This window comes from Orcinus orca, chromosome 3, assembly GCF_937001465.1.
Source record: "Orcinus orca chromosome 3, mOrcOrc1.1, whole genome shotgun sequence".
Taxonomy (NCBI): Eukaryota; Metazoa; Chordata; class Mammalia; order Artiodactyla; family Delphinidae; genus Orcinus; species Orcinus orca.
The window spans coordinates 175,347,171-175,362,784 of NC_064561.1; the positions used below are offsets into that span (position 1 = coordinate 175,347,171).

The 15,614-nt window shown below is 38.3% G+C and overlaps 1 protein-coding gene across 6 annotated transcripts in view; it reads left to right on the forward strand.

Moving 5' to 3' along the window:
• Positions 1-15,614, forward strand: part of CTNND2 (catenin delta 2) — a 947,506-nt gene that overhangs the window by 305,553 nt on the left and 626,339 nt on the right. The window contains exon 1 of one of the 6 annotated variants that reach the window (XM_049708371.1): positions 8,708-9,003. The exons of 3 other annotated variants lie outside the window; for them this stretch is intronic. The gene's annotated coding sequence lies outside the window, so the exon portion shown is untranslated. Of the gene's footprint in view, positions 1-8,707; positions 9,004-15,614 lie in introns of those variants that run through there. 2 more of the 6 variants (XM_049708372.1, XM_004274485.4) reach the window with 2 other exon arrangements.

Below are 15,614 nucleotides of genomic sequence, written 5' to 3' on the forward strand. Positions count from 1 at the left end.
TAAGAGATATTTAAATTTCTGTATACAATATTGATCTTAATGACCTTTGAAATGGTCCACAAAACCCTAGTTGGTGAAGGATTACTTAGTAGGTAGACTGGATGGGGGGTAGCGCCCTCAGGAATGTGGCTGATTCTTAGGGGGCTGGAATTTCTCCTCATCAGAGCCTTCTTCCTTGGTAGGGGGTAGGGAGATGGATAATCCAATTCTTCATTGCTGTGCAGACCCCATAAGAACATGATGCTGTTGTGGTTTTGGGGCAGTACTCTAGGAGACAAACTTAAACCTTTGCAAATAGTGATAGGTATCGTCGTGGTTAATAACACCAGTTCTGAAGTCAAACTGCTCAAGTTTATACACAGGTTTCATTACTTAAAATCTGTGTGATTTGGGGCAAATTTTTTAATCTTTCTGAATCTCTTTTCTCATCGATAAAATGAGATTTAACTTGTTCCATTTAAATGTGTGCAGAAACAATGGTAAAATTCCACTCTGTGCTTAAATGGCTTTTTATTACAACAAAAAAGACAACTCTTCCTTACCCCACGAGGATATGGACTGAGGCAGTTACAGGGCTGTGGGAAGCGAGCCCTCCTTGTTGTCCAGTGGTGAGTTACCTACCCAATAAAAGGCCAGCTTTTCTCATCTTCATTATTTTTTTAAATATGCCCCAGTCCAGAGTGCTCGATTGTGAATTAAGGGAAGCACATGGGCTTCCCTGGTGGCGCAGTGGTTGAGAGTCCGCCTGCCGATGCAGGGGACATGGGTTCGTGCCCCCGTCCGGGAAGATCCCACATGCCGCGAGCGGCTGGGCCCGTGAGCTATCGCTGCTGAGCCTGCGCGTCCGGAGCCTGTTGCTCCCGCGTACCGCAAAAAAAAAAAAAAAAAAAAAAAAAGATCAGTTTGGACTTGTGTAGGCGAGCTCCCTACCCTGCCCCACACACATCCAAGCTCACCATAGGGCAAAGAATGAACTTACCAATTGTTCTCAGGCATCCAAGAAGAAATGGAACAAATACACTATAATTCAGATTATAGTGAAAGATTGCTGAGGAAATATTTAAATATTGCTCTCAGTTAAAAAAAAAAAAAAACTGCAGAGAAACAAATAAAAAGCACAAAAAGGACACTAGAGTCCTAAAGTTAAAGGAACACCAGCCATATTGAGCCTGTTCATCCATGTGTAATCCGCATCTCCATGACAGAAGTCCCAGTAGCCACTGTCCTCTGTATCTTAACTTCCCACACAGTTAAATCTTAGAAGTGAGAGGACAGAATGTTCCAGGCTAAATGTAAAAAATCGTGCTAATACCCAAGGAGGATGAATATCTCCTACAGGGAATAATTATAACAAAATAGAGTTATGACTTGATGTATTGAAATGTATGTTTTCAAGAATTTCCTCATTTTTTAAAAAACACATCCTTCTGATTTCTTTGAACTCTAGTGGTTTTTTTTTGCAAAGAACTATTTTTAAAGTATTCCCTTTGGCTTGTGTCTTAGCCAGACACATTGTGGGAAGAACTTAAAATGCTTAGTCATGTGCGTTTTCTTATTGGTATTCCTGAGGTGCCTCGGCCTAGGGCAGTGACATCATACCTAACTTTGGCCAAAGGGACAGGGCTCACTGTGTTTTGCGAGAGTATTATTCATGATCACCACTTTACAGAAATGTTAAAGAATATCACATAAAGACATGAGCTAATTATGCAAAAAATCAAAACAAAAGCTACTTTTAATACTGGGAGATGAAGACCCAATAATCTTTAGTAGTCAGGGAAATTGAGTTATTTCTTAGGAGATAGTGCCTCAGATATATGCTTGAGATATGAAAAAGGGTAAAATAAGATAGACATTTTCCATCTGAGTTCTGCCATAAGGAAATTTAAAATGTTGCATCATTCTGCCAAGGAGTATGTTTGTGTGTGTGTGTGTGTGTGTGTGTGTGTGTGTGTGTGTGTGTGTGTGTGTGTCTATGCGCAGGCTTGTGTGAGAGACAGAGAGAGAGAGAACTTTAAAAATGAGGAATTCTGCTTTTGTTATTACTAGTATTTGGAAAGCATGTATACTCATTGTAAAACGGTTGCATTGTGGCGTTTTAGGAGTAGTCTATAGAGCAGATGTGTTTCTACCTCTAATTAATTAATGCATGAAAAAGATTGTGTTCTAAATTCATTCTCTTGCAGTCTTTGCAAACATGTATTCAGTAACTGGAGATTCCTGTGTTCAGGCTTTGTTTATGCCTAAAATATAAATTTATATGAATTTCATGGATTGACAGTATACAACATCAGGGATGCCAGGGGTTTGCTGAACTATAACCAGATGGTCAGTACACATTCTATGTGAGAAACCAAGAGTGCTTTGAATACAGTGAACTTAATTCCATACCAGAGGAGAGCCCTGAAATCCTTCTGTCTTAGTCCATCATTGTATGAGCTTTAATTTTAGGCAAAGAGTGAAGGAAGGCAAGTGTCTTGCTCAGTGTAAAAGGTCACACATAAGAGGGCATTTGCCCCAATAGGGCAAATGAGAACCAAAGTATGTTTTGTTAATGGGATTTAGTATAAAGATCCTACACTCCTAGTTAGAGGGTTCAAATTTACACCAATTCACGAATATGAGCTGGTGTGTGAAGGTATGTATTTCCAGCCTCTGAGTACGGAGAGTCCTACTTCTGAGTGTGTCCCACACCAGGTCACCAGGGTTTAGCTGCAGCAGGCGCCATGGCAGTTTCGGTTTTATTTGAGTCGTTGTCACTACCAGCGCCCTGGGCAAAAGGCCAGCGTTGTTTGTTTGACTTCCTTCCTCTTCCTTTCCTCCCCTTCTTTCCTCGCCCACGTCCTGCCATCCATTCTGGCCATGGACAGCAGAGATAACTGCAGACTACAAATGAAAAGCTGAACTGGCTCTAAAAATATGACTCCTTGCAACTGTTTAATTGCAAACGAATCTTTGTGCTAGAGCTTCACCATGCCCCTCAGAAGGGCTACTCAGTAATTAGGCTGTCAGTCATTTGTAATTTTATACCTTAGAGTCTGGAGGGATAATAAATAGAATTAGCGTTTTCCATTGGAATGCTGATTGTTAGAAAATGAAAAGCCAGAATTTCCAGAAGAGCCTTTACAACGTCTCTTCAAGAGATCTGGTTTTATCAAAATAAATCAATAAACTATTCATAGTAAACTTATTTAAAATCACCACGAAGTCTGTCACTTATTTATGTTAAAGCATTCCTGTATTATTGCTACTTGTTCTTCTTACCCTGCTGTCAGTATTAGTAGATAAAAATAGCCAGGATGTTAAAATGCAGTTTCTTTCTTTTTATGTGGTCTGAGAAATTGGATTATTTGCCCAAAAGAACCACAACATAGTGAATTATTTTAAAACGGATGATAGTACACCAAATAGTGAGTCCTTCATTCTTTGGTTCTACTTTTATTTTGTAAGACTTAAAAAATCTTTTATTTTCTTTTAAAACAAAATTGGTAAGGATATTGCTGGAAAACTATAAGGTTAAAATGGTATTTTAAAAAAATCGAGCACGTTAGAAGGTAAATAATATTCCTGTTTTCATGCATGCCTATTATAATGTCCAAATATCTGGGATTGAAGATAACTTAGGGTTTTATTTTTTAAGTATAACATACATACAAAAAAGAGCATATGCCATCAGGTATAGCTTGCTCAAGATGATGTGTGTAACACTCGACCACGGTACTGCATTTGGTTATTGGCTTATTTTCTTTGCTAAATAGCATTTCACTGTGCACATATAGCATACTATATCCATTCTTGTAACTGGGCATTTCAGTAGTGTCCAGTGGGGGCTGATATTAATATTGCTGATATGAGCATCCTAGGTGGTGTCTTCTGATGCACTTAAGAACATTTCTGTTGAGTGTATATATGAAAGAATTTCTGGGACACAGAATATGCATAAAAGAGCTTTAAAAGAGGTAGAGAGACATCAAATTTCTGTTACCATTTTATATTCCCACTCACAGTCTATGAAAGTTCTGATAACACCCAATATTTGCCAATATTTGGCATTTCCTTTCCTCTCTCTTTTTTATTTTAACCCTTCTGATGGGTAGGTATTGACATCCCATGAAAGTTTAAATTTCATATCCCTGTGAGTAATGAAGTTGTTCATCTTTTCATTTGTTTATTGGCTATGTGGATATCCTGTTTTATAAAGTGCTTGTCCAAGTATTTTGAAATATATGTGTGTGTGTGTATACACACACACACACACACATACACTCGTATATACACACGCACATGCACACATACACAGAATACAATATTTTCTTCCATTACTGCTTCTTCACTTTTTCAGTGGAGTCTTTGATAAACTGATTTCTCCAATTAATATGGCCCAACTTATACCTTTTTTATTCTTTTTATGGTTAGCAATTTTTGTGTCCTGTGTAAGAAAGCCTTGGCTACTGTAAGGTCATACATGTATTCTGTATTTCATTTTCAAAGCTTTATTGTTTAATCTTTCATATCTAGACCAGCACTTTTCATGGAATTGATTTTTGCATATTTTTGAGATGGGAATCAAGGTGCATTTTTTCCCCATACAGATATCCAGATGAAAGCACCATCTTTTCCACTGCATGGCAGTGTCATCAGCCTCATAAATTAGGAATATGTGTGGCTTGGTGTCCAGATTCTCTCTTGTTCCACTATTCTGTCTCTCCTTACGTGGACACCACATGGTACTAATTGCCACAGCTTTGTAATGTGCCTTCTTATCTGCTAGGTTCAGCCTTCCGGATTTGTTTCTTTTCTTCAAGACTACTTGCTCTTCTTGGCAACTTGCATTTTCATGTACATGTTAGAATCCGCTATCCATTACCTCAGCCTCTCCATGAAAGGAGAGGCTGAAAAACACAGGCTGAGGTTTGTATTGGAATTGTGTTAAATCTGTCAGTTAACCCAAGGAGATTGAAATCTTTACAGTATTGAATCTGTCAATCCATAAACACGGTATTTCCCTCCAATGATTTGGGTCTGCTTTAATTTCAACAGTGTTGTTGTTACCACACTCAGGTTAGGCAGCTTGCTGCTCAAAAGCCAATAATCGAGGGGCAAGTGTCAGTAGAAAGGAAAGATGCTGTATTCAGAAAAGCTGGCAATCTGGGGAGAAGGTGGACTCATGTCCAGAAACCAACTCTGAAGATTGTGCTCAGCCATGACAATTTTTAAAGGGAAAAAGGGGTGACAATCTCAGTTAATCATTAAGGTAGGAGGTCGGATTCTTCATCATCTTTCCATTGCATGCAGACCTGCTGACTTCTCCTGATCTTCCTTTGGATGCTTTCTTGCCTGCATGGTCTGCCTGCAGATCTACTAAGGGGAAGCTGGGAGTGTAGAGTCAGACATTCTTTAACTACTTAATTCTTCATTCACTCCTCTAATCCAGGAAAGGAATCAACAGGTTAGGCAAGGCATTGTGTACGTTCAGTAAAGCAAGAATCAGGAGCTAGCCTAGTGATCTCATCTTTATGATGAAGGTCTGAGGAAAACAGGGATGAACAAACAGAAAAGGGGCAGAGGAGCTGCTTACGTTGTGTAGTGTTTAGTGTGGAGGTCTTATACCACTTTCACAGATATGTTCCTAGTCACTGGATGTTTTTCTATGATATTTATATATATGATTATTGTTTTAATTTCTTTATTGCTAATGTACATTAAAGAAAATTGATGTATTTTTACATTTCCTTTTTGTTTTTACTCTATTGCCTAAGACCTCCAGTATGGTGTTAAGAAGTGTGGTGATAGCAGTGAATGATATTTCATTCATATTTAAGGAGATGTTTTCAGTATTTACCTCTGATTGTAATTTTTTCATTATCAAATGGAGGGGACTCCTCTCCATGCCTAGTTTGCAAAGATAGTATTTTAAATTACAAATGACTGTTAAATTTTGTGACAAACAAGTATTTATGCTTTTTTAGGATATAGTTTTAAACCATTATTATGAATATTCCACAATGTTCGGCTCATTCTGCTTCTTTCCGGGAAACACTAAGATCAACCAAGAATACAAAAAATTAGAAATACGATTCCACTTACAATAATGCTAGGAACAGAATCAGCCACCAACTCATATAAAGAAGGTACGCAGAGTTTAGAAACCACTTTTCAGATTTCATTCGGTATGCAAATTTCATTTCAAAAGAAGGAAGGAGGGAACGATGGATGGAAGGAAGGAAGGAGGGTCATGACTCAGCATTCTTCATAGGAACATGGAGCCCTGAAGATGTGGGGGAACATGGGAGTGACAAAAGGCCCCAAGGAGGACAAACTCCAACAAGAGAGAATAATCTTGAGGGGGTGTTACAAGAACTGCATTTTTAGTTTTCACTTCCTTCATACTCAGCACCCCTCTCTTCCTCAATCTGTTTTTAAGCAAAAGTCAGGCCAAGATAAGGTCACCATAATTCAAAAATAAGTAATAAACTGAAGAGTTTAAATAAAGACAGTGGGTTAACACTATCAAAAAAAGTAAAAAATCAGAACGAGAAGAAAGTAACACAATAATATACAAAAGGCAGAGAAAGTATAACTCCAGAAAATAAAATTACCCCCAGGAAACTTAAGAGAAAGTTAGCCATATTCTTTTTTATAGCCTGAAGACATTTAAAATCATGGGGGGGAAATGAGATCAAAGAGATGATGATAAGACAAAAAAGACATGAAAGGAGTAACAGTGAGCTGGTGATGCTCATGGAAAGATAGGAAAAAATAAAGCCATTTCCTGAAATGAAACCACATTTGAAGCCTCAAGAATAGATAGTGCAGAAATAAAGAGGACTGGTGTGGGGAAATAAAACAAAGAGAAAAAAAACACATAAAAGCAACAAAAAAGAAGGCAATAGATATGGAAGAGAGAGAGCTGGGAACTAATGTATGAGTGGTCATCATTCTCACCTGGGAAAGTAATTTTCTTAAAAGAGAGACTGTCAGCCTGAGAATATCAGCCTCAGCCAGTATTGCCTTCTTCAGTTTTCAATGTCAGAAGAGACCTGAATGACTTATTCACACACATTGGAGAACCGCTAAGTAGGGCCATGATTTGCCCGACTTCAGGGGTATCTTCACAGAAATGGAGGTGAGCTGAGCTCTGGAGGCACCAGGAACACCCCATTCTAGGTGAATAAAGCCTCCTGGCCTTATGGGACAGGGATATTTACCAATCTTGCAGGTGACAGAAAATCTTATCAAATCTGCACTGGCAGGAAACACAAGCACCCATGAAGCATTCTTGCAAAACTGTCTTAGGGACGACATAGTCAATCAAGACCTAGATCAAGGTGCATGATTTAGGCCTGGACATACAACTGTATTAAGGGAGAGTGGGATTGGTGTTGGTGTGTGGAATGAGAAATACCCTTTACTTTATAAAAGTATGTGCTCTTTGAATTTTTAATAGTAAGCTTGTATTGTTTAAAAAAAATCAAAACTTAATTTTAAAAAGTCACTGTTTCTACTGTATATAAAATAGATAACCAACAAAAGGACCTACTGTATAGCACAGGGAACTATACTCAATATTTTGTAATAACCTATAAGAGAAAAGAATCTGAAAAACAATATATATACATATATATATATAAATATATATATGTATATATATATATAACTGCGTCACTTTGCTGTATACCTGAAACTAACACAACATTGTAAATCAACTGTACTTCAATTAAAAAATTAAAAAAAAATAAAACCACAAAAAGTTTTTTTCAGTTGTAATAAACCATAAAAAAGTCACCCTGTTTGGTTCTTATCTGAGCTAATACTAAGTACAGTCCTTTTCAAATGAGGTCTAGTAGTACTTCCTTTCAACATCATCAAGTATTATCCTGACAATTATAGTTGTATAAACTTTTAGAATTCAAGACAGTATTTCGTCAATAAGTTATCACCTTGTTAATACTCTCAGTTACCTAATTACATTGAGCTGTCATCTCTGTTTTAAATAACTTGCCCCAGTTTGTATAATTATAAAATGTGACCTGAGTCCCTTCCGTACACTGTTCAATAAAAAATGTTTAAAATACGTTGTTCAATTTGTGTGTTTGTAAGTCATGGCTAAAATGGGGAAAATCGGATAAAAGATTCAAAGGAGTGTTTGAGGTATTATAATAGCTGGGGGTGGATATCAGTATATAAAGTTTAGTTTCAAAGTCAGCATCTAGACAAGTTCTCTTTTCTGTGAGCCTTTTGGGTTGCTTACACTTTGCCGTATTTTTTATTTCTTTTGAATTACAATCTCATTTCAAAAAATAAAAAAATTTTGAATAAACTTGTGTTGGTTGCAGTGCCCATCTTTGAAATATAACTAGACTGGCTTTGAATGTGAACTCTAAACAATCTTGAATCTATCTCCTGCCTTTGAATTCACCACGGAAACAAAGTCTAGATTCAGTTTGAGAATAATTTTATGATTCTGTGGGGAATTTTGTTTTTCAATGTTGAGATGCAGGTAGGGATCCAGATACAAATTCAGGGTAAAGCAATGGAAGATTAGAAAACTAGAATTTGCTAGGCAGGCTAGTGGGAGGGTCCTTTTGTGATGAAATGTTGCATAAATAATGCCGATGGGGGTCTAAATTCACTGTTGCCATGGAGACCTTTGTGCCTGGCTGAACTCAATTCTTTTCTCTTTTAAGACTGCAACCACTAAGCTTGTGGTATCTCTGATGCTTCTTGCTTTGCTTTCTCTTCAACCATTTGCAAGTGAAAGCAGAAATTAAACTCTGATAATTTGACGTCCTGACTTTTTTGAGGCTGTTTTTCCACGCCGTTCGTGATTTTTGAGCTCCTCTGGGGTTCCTTGTAGCCGTGGTGCGGGACGGGAGGAGAGGAGGGAACCGCCTGCCTCGTTGCTTGGGAAGGAGGGAAAAGTAAGCGCGCATCTTTGTGGCTACTGGACTTGTTTGCCTAGACTACGGTTTTGAGGTATTTAAGGACCATTTATTTCTAAAGGTAACAGAGAAAAAAATGGAAAGTAAACGTATTTGTTTTTTGAATGCTTTCATTGTGAATGTTGTTTTTGTGATGGTTTTAACTAAAGTTTTAAAACTGCAGGTTGAGAGTTCTGTGTAGAAAACATGGTTAGAATTTATTTCTGGCTTCACAGTTGTCAGTGTGTTCAGAGTATTAATGTTGAAATTGTAAAAGAAAATTAAATACCAAATTACCAAATACCAAATTAAACAGAAAGCAGTTGTAAGGATCGATGTGCCGTTTCCCTTTCAACTAACCATTGTAACTGTTTAATAATCGTTTTTAGTAAAACTTGGTGTGCCGTAGATACATACTTTAGATTTTATGAAAGTTACGGGTTGTCCGTGTAAGTAGCCATGTATAATTAAGTGCAAATTATCTAGTAATTAAAAGCTAATTTGGAAATTATGGGTCTTTCCTTTTTCCCTTTCGGTACAGAATTAAATGAATAACCTCACCCAGAAAGAAATTATTCATAGAGAGTAAAGGCATAAAAATCACCCAAACACTGACACTATATAAGGTAACTAAAAATTCAGTATACTGGGCAGCTAACTTGTTGCATTGCATACCCTTTCTTATAGAGGTAATTTGATCCCTTTCTTATAGGGATAATTTAGTTCTCAATGATGAGCTTATATTGGAACTAGAATACAATAATTACATGTTTTGATCATTCTAAATGGTGCAGGTGTAAATGGGGTGCAGTCATCCCATAATTATAGAAAACCTTTACCATAGAAATGTTTCCAGATTGCTTTTATCCAGATAACTCATTGAGAGAATCATTGACCAAATTTACAATGACTTCATAGATTTTACCTGTGTTGCTGCTAGAGTTAGAATATTTGTGATACTCAAGGGATTAAAGAAACAATTTCAGAATGCTGGCAATTTAACAAGATGACCGTCTGTGGGTGTTGTATATCAGACTGTATATTTGTAGGAGAGATGTACATTGTAGAATTGTGAGTATAGTAAGATGGAATGCCTCATAAAGTCTTTAGGTTTTTATCTTTAGAGCGTTTCCAAATGGATGATAATAGCAACAGAGAATGACTCTCAGCTTATGACAATCACAAATTAACAATTCTACATGATTAGTATTATTTGAAACTTGAATGACTTTGTAACTCAAATACTAAGTACAAATAATGACCATGTTGACATAAAGGAATGATTTATTTTTATCAGATACCTATTGTTACATGTTTTAGTATTTTAATTGCCTAGCATGGATAAATTTTATTTTAAAGAAGCTAACAAAGGAAGGCTTGCATATACTCTGGGGGTACCTCTTAATAAATATTTCATTTAATTAAAGTTAAAAGTATATGTTAATCATATTAAGGCTAAGAAATCTTTTCATTTTTAAGGAATGGAAGTAAACCTCAATGGTATAGATTGAGGATAGTGTCTTAAAAAAACTTTGATCTTTGAAAGATTTTCCATATATTGACTTATTTAATAATACTGCCTATATATAAAGGTAAATGACTGTTAAGCTTCACTTCAGGAATATAGTGCCTAGGTACTCACTTTGGGTAACATCAGTCTAATGGGTACAAATGACATTAAATCTTTAAACCACAGAGCACAGTATATGCATTTTATCCAAATAGTTTCTTTTTTTTTTTTTTTTGTTTGCGGTACGCGGGCCTCTCACTGTTGTGGCCTCTCCCGTTGCGGAGCTCAGGCTCCGGACGCGCAGGCTCAGCGACCATGGCTCACGGGCCCAGCCGCTCCGCGACATATGGGATCCTCCCAGACCGGGGCACAAACCCGTGTCCCCTGCATCGGCAGGCGGACTCTCAACCACTGCGCCACCAGGGAATCCCCAAATAGTTTTTAAAAAAACAAAAAGTTAACTGACATGCAGAGATGCTATTACCCCACATTGCCAAGTATAAATATTTTTATGGGAAGGACATTTAAACTATTTTTAAGTAACTTCTTTTTAAAATCCAGGTATTTATATCATGTGGATATATCTGAAAACACACTTAAATAGGTCCTTTAGGTGACATCCTGAAACATAAGTAGAGAGTCAAACAAAATATGATTTTAAAAAAATAGGCATTCTGATGATTTCCAAATGCCAAATGGCAAAATCCTTTCTGGGCTATTTCACTCTTAAGTTTTATGCACACAATTAAGAAAAATATTTTCACATTTACCCAGGCGATTCCAGATTCGGTCCAACTCAGCTGATTATATTGTCAAGTTGCAGAATTACAGTGAATAAATCTGACCAACAGTTCCTGTTGGAATGGCTTTGGAACAAAGATTTGGGTTTGTGTTTCTACAAGTAGCTTATTAACATGTGAATTCTGATTTAGAATTCTGCTTTATAGCTCTTTTATAATTCTTGTATTTCACAATACCTTCTACTCACCAAATCTTTGTTGAGTCCCTTTTAGGTGCTAAACATTGCATCAGATGCCAGGTACAAAAATGGAAAGAGGTATTTTCGAGGTTCCAAGAACTGAAAAATCTGGTGGGGATGCAGATGTGAGAACTAGTAACTGTCATGCAGTAGACTCATTGCTCTCATGGAGGTGTGGCCAAGGAGACCATGAAACGTCACTCAGGTTTATACAGCACGTTAAAATATGTTTATTTGATCCTCCCAACCTGAGATGAAAAAAGGTTAAGTGACTTGTAGAAAATGACTGTAAATGAATGACTATAAAGATCATTTCTGTATAGCAGTCAGAGATATCCTATGAAAATGTAAATCCTATCATGTTACTACTCTATGTAGAGTAGACGTCAAAGGCCACGCAGTGGTGGGCAAGCCCCTCTGTGGTCTGCTGCCTGCTGCCCCTGTCTCCCCTGCATCTCCTCGGAGTCTTGCCTCTTGTTTACTTGGCTCCCTCGTACAAAACTCCTTGCTTCTCCTGGAGGGCGCCCACAGCACAGGGCCTGTGCATTTGCCCTTTACCTCTGCTTAAAACCCGACAGCAGCCTCCCTCCGCCCCAAACCCAGCCCAGGTAGACACGTTGCCTCACTCCATCAGCTCTTTCAGATCTTTACTCAGCTGTCACCTTGTCAATGAGTTCATTCTTGATAACTACTTAAATTCCCTCCCCATCTCTTCCTGAATTGTTATTCTCCATCGCCTTTACCAAAGATGGGGCTCTATGTAATCCACCTGTCCGTTTTGTTCAATGTTCATTTTCTCCACTAGATTGTACGCTCCACAAAGACAGGGATTTTTGTCTGATTTTTTCATTGATGCTTTCCTAGCACCTAGACCCATGGCTGCCTTGTTTTTACCGAATGAACAAATGAAGATCTGAATGTAGTTGCCTCTTTGTATTGATGGGTCCCACATCCACAGTTCAACCAACTGCAGATCGAAATAGTTGGGAAAAAGTAATTCCAGAAAGTTCCAAAAAGCAAAACGAATTTGCTGTGCCCTGGCAACTATTGACAAAGAATTTACATTGTATTCACAACTATTTATTGTTACATAACATTTACATTGTATTAGGTATTATACGTTATCTAGAGATGGTTGAATGTGTGTAGGAGAATATACACAGGTTATATGGGACTACTTTTTATATAAGGAACTTGAACCTCTGTGGATTTTGATATCCACTGGGTGTTCCAGGACCAATTCCTCAAGGATACCGAGGGATGACACCAAATATATAGCGTTCTACTTTATTGTTGTTTCAGATTTTTAAAAATAAAGTAGAGGATGTTGAAAGTTATCACTTGCAACCTATTATTGTAGCTTAAATGTGAAAGCAGTCAAATAACAAGAAGCAGATTCATAATTGCTTGTGCATGAACTTGCTTGCCAAGTCTCCTATGTTATTACAGAATAGGAGTTGGGAATTTCCCTTCTGTGGCATGGTCTGTGACATCAGTTGGACTCTTAGTGAAAAAACCCAGCTTCTTCTCCCCTCGTCCCACCCTCCAGCTGTGGAAACTTGACCAATGCCTTCAGTTAGTTTCTATAGCCTTAGGTTGCTTCTCACCGTAAAAGGTGTGGTTGTCACTGTAATAGTCCAGCTCTCCCTAAGGTTCTGTCATTTACCTGCATGGTCTCCAAAGTATTTTTTATAAGAAACACATAAAGAAGTATGTAAAATCTCTAAAATGTTAAATCATGTATTTCTTGATGTTTCTAATGTCCATTGACATGAGAAAAAGAGTCAACGGCCTGAATTATTTATGTGATCGTGTTCAGTCAGCAGCTGGGTTAAATAAAATGCTACTCAAAAAGCACAATACATTCTTGGGATCTTAAGAACGACCAATCAATATTAATCGTGTCCATAGTGATATCTTGAATCGTTTGGCCATGTCTCATGCTGGCTCACCTAGAAAACATAATAACACTGGGTATATTTTGTTATTTGTGGATCAGATCACCTGCCTCTGTCTCATCAAGTTCATTGTACACTTGACAAGTTTAATTAAACCCAGTACTTGTGGTTTTAAAAATAAACTCTGCAAGCTCTAGGAATTTAATAAACACTACAGTGTGGCTAATTTCATAGCGACCTTCTCTAGCGTCTCAATATTTTTCAAAGATGTGAAGGTTACTTCCTCTAGGAATAAAACTGTTGACTTTGTCTGTAGATTCCAGTGGTACTAGCTCACTTTTGAAGAAGAAAAACTAATTTTCCATGACGGTCAACTGTCTGTTTCAGTATGAGGCAGATAGATTATTGGACCTTTCTGTATGCCGTAAGCCTCAGCTATTTGCACAGAGAGTGTAATGTTTGTATGCATGTCCCTCCAACGAGGGGAACTGGGAATGTGATTATTTATTGCATGGGCTCCCCATTGGTCACATGGCCCCTCTTCATGAATTTCAGCTGCTTCAGTTCATTTCAAGCCCTCATGCTCTTCTGAACCAATTTCTGATCATTTTCGTCAGCATTAATAGAGTTTCTGCAGGAGATACTATATTTGACATGGAAATGTGAAAGGCAATTAAATTTAGGTGCCACGCTTGGGGATTAACTGCACCTACACTGTCACAGAGAACTTCTGCCAAAAATTAAAAAAAAAAATCAGTGCAGAGGTGAAGGTGAAAAGACTTAATGAGGGAAACTTTGAGTGGGCTGTCGCCTGTGTCTACGAAATCACAGGCCCCTGGGTGGCTGGGCCGTGTGGCCTCGCTGCTCCCCAGCTGTTTGCAGCCCAGGGAGCTGTGCTGGAGCGCAGTCCTGCCTTGTATCTGATATTACTTTGCAGACTCTGTATTGTATTTGGCAAACAAAGTACACAGATATTTGTCAAATATCGTACATTTCCCCTTTAGGGACTTATTTATTCTCTAGGCATATGGACTTAAACAGGAACTTAGCATTTCTTCATTTAAAAAATGATTAACTTGAGCCTTCCTTTTATTATTGCTCTGAAATTATAAGTGATACACTTACTGAGCCCATCCATTGATCCTGATTATGTGTTTACTTACCGTATCTCATTAAATCCTCACAAAGGCCTTATATATGTTAGATATTATCCCTGTGCTATGGATGAGAAACAGTAAGGTGAGTAATTATTTTGTTCTGTGGTATGTCTAAGACCACAGAGATAAATTAATGTAAGATTTAAAATCCGTGTCTGCTTAACTCTGCAACTCACTCTTCTTCAGCCTTCCAACCAATGGCACTGCTCACTTTAACTGTCTCACTTAGATTTTGGAAAACCTTTGTTGAGTTTTGCCTTTTTACTGATATCCACTCCCCACCCATCCCCCCCATTTCATGTCACTCCCTCTGTTTTTTTGTTGTTTTTTTGTGGTTTTTTTTTACTAGTCACCTCCAGCCCAGGGGCTCCAGTCCACTCTCCCTTTTACTGTAAATGGTTTTACCCACTAATCGGCATGTTCCTATTTGGAATCCTGCGGGGCCCAGAGCTCAGGGATGGGTAACGGTGTGCTCCGGAAAGCCCTCCCGTATCAGAATCAGCAACCGTTATAAATGCAGCTTCCTGACTCAGCGTCTCAAAGGCTGGGCTTGGACATCTGCATTTTTAATAGTTTTCCCTAGAAAACTGCTAGATGCATGACTACTTGAGAACCACCTCTCTGTTTCTACATATGGAGAAATTGGCTGTACAGGAGGTGGAAGGTCAAGTTCAAGGGCGATCTGACAGTTCTCTGCAGAGAATAGGGAGCAGGGTAGAGATTGGAACAGTCCTATCTGCCACCTTGGAGACTCATGCAGGTGACAGGTTCAAGGTGATAAGGGATTGGAGGGGTCACCGGCAGCTGATTAGTCTCAATCTTGTATTTTTCCAGACCCTCTCTGTGCCGTGCTGTATTTGTGCATGCACACATAGACACAGAGATGGAGGCAATCAGACGGTGGGGGGGTGGGGGGCAAGTTCTGTTTGCCTGGATACCAGCTGGGCCACTCAGTGCTAAGAGGGTGGATGCTGTACACGTGGGTCCAGGCCTGATCTTAGGAGGTTGTCCCCATTTCTCAGTCCACTTCATTTTCACTCCATTTAATAAGTCTGCAGATCTCAGTATTTCTAAAGCATCTCACAAGGATGTTTAAATGAAATGGCATACATCGTGCAGTTGTTTTTACAACCCTACTTACTAAGCTTC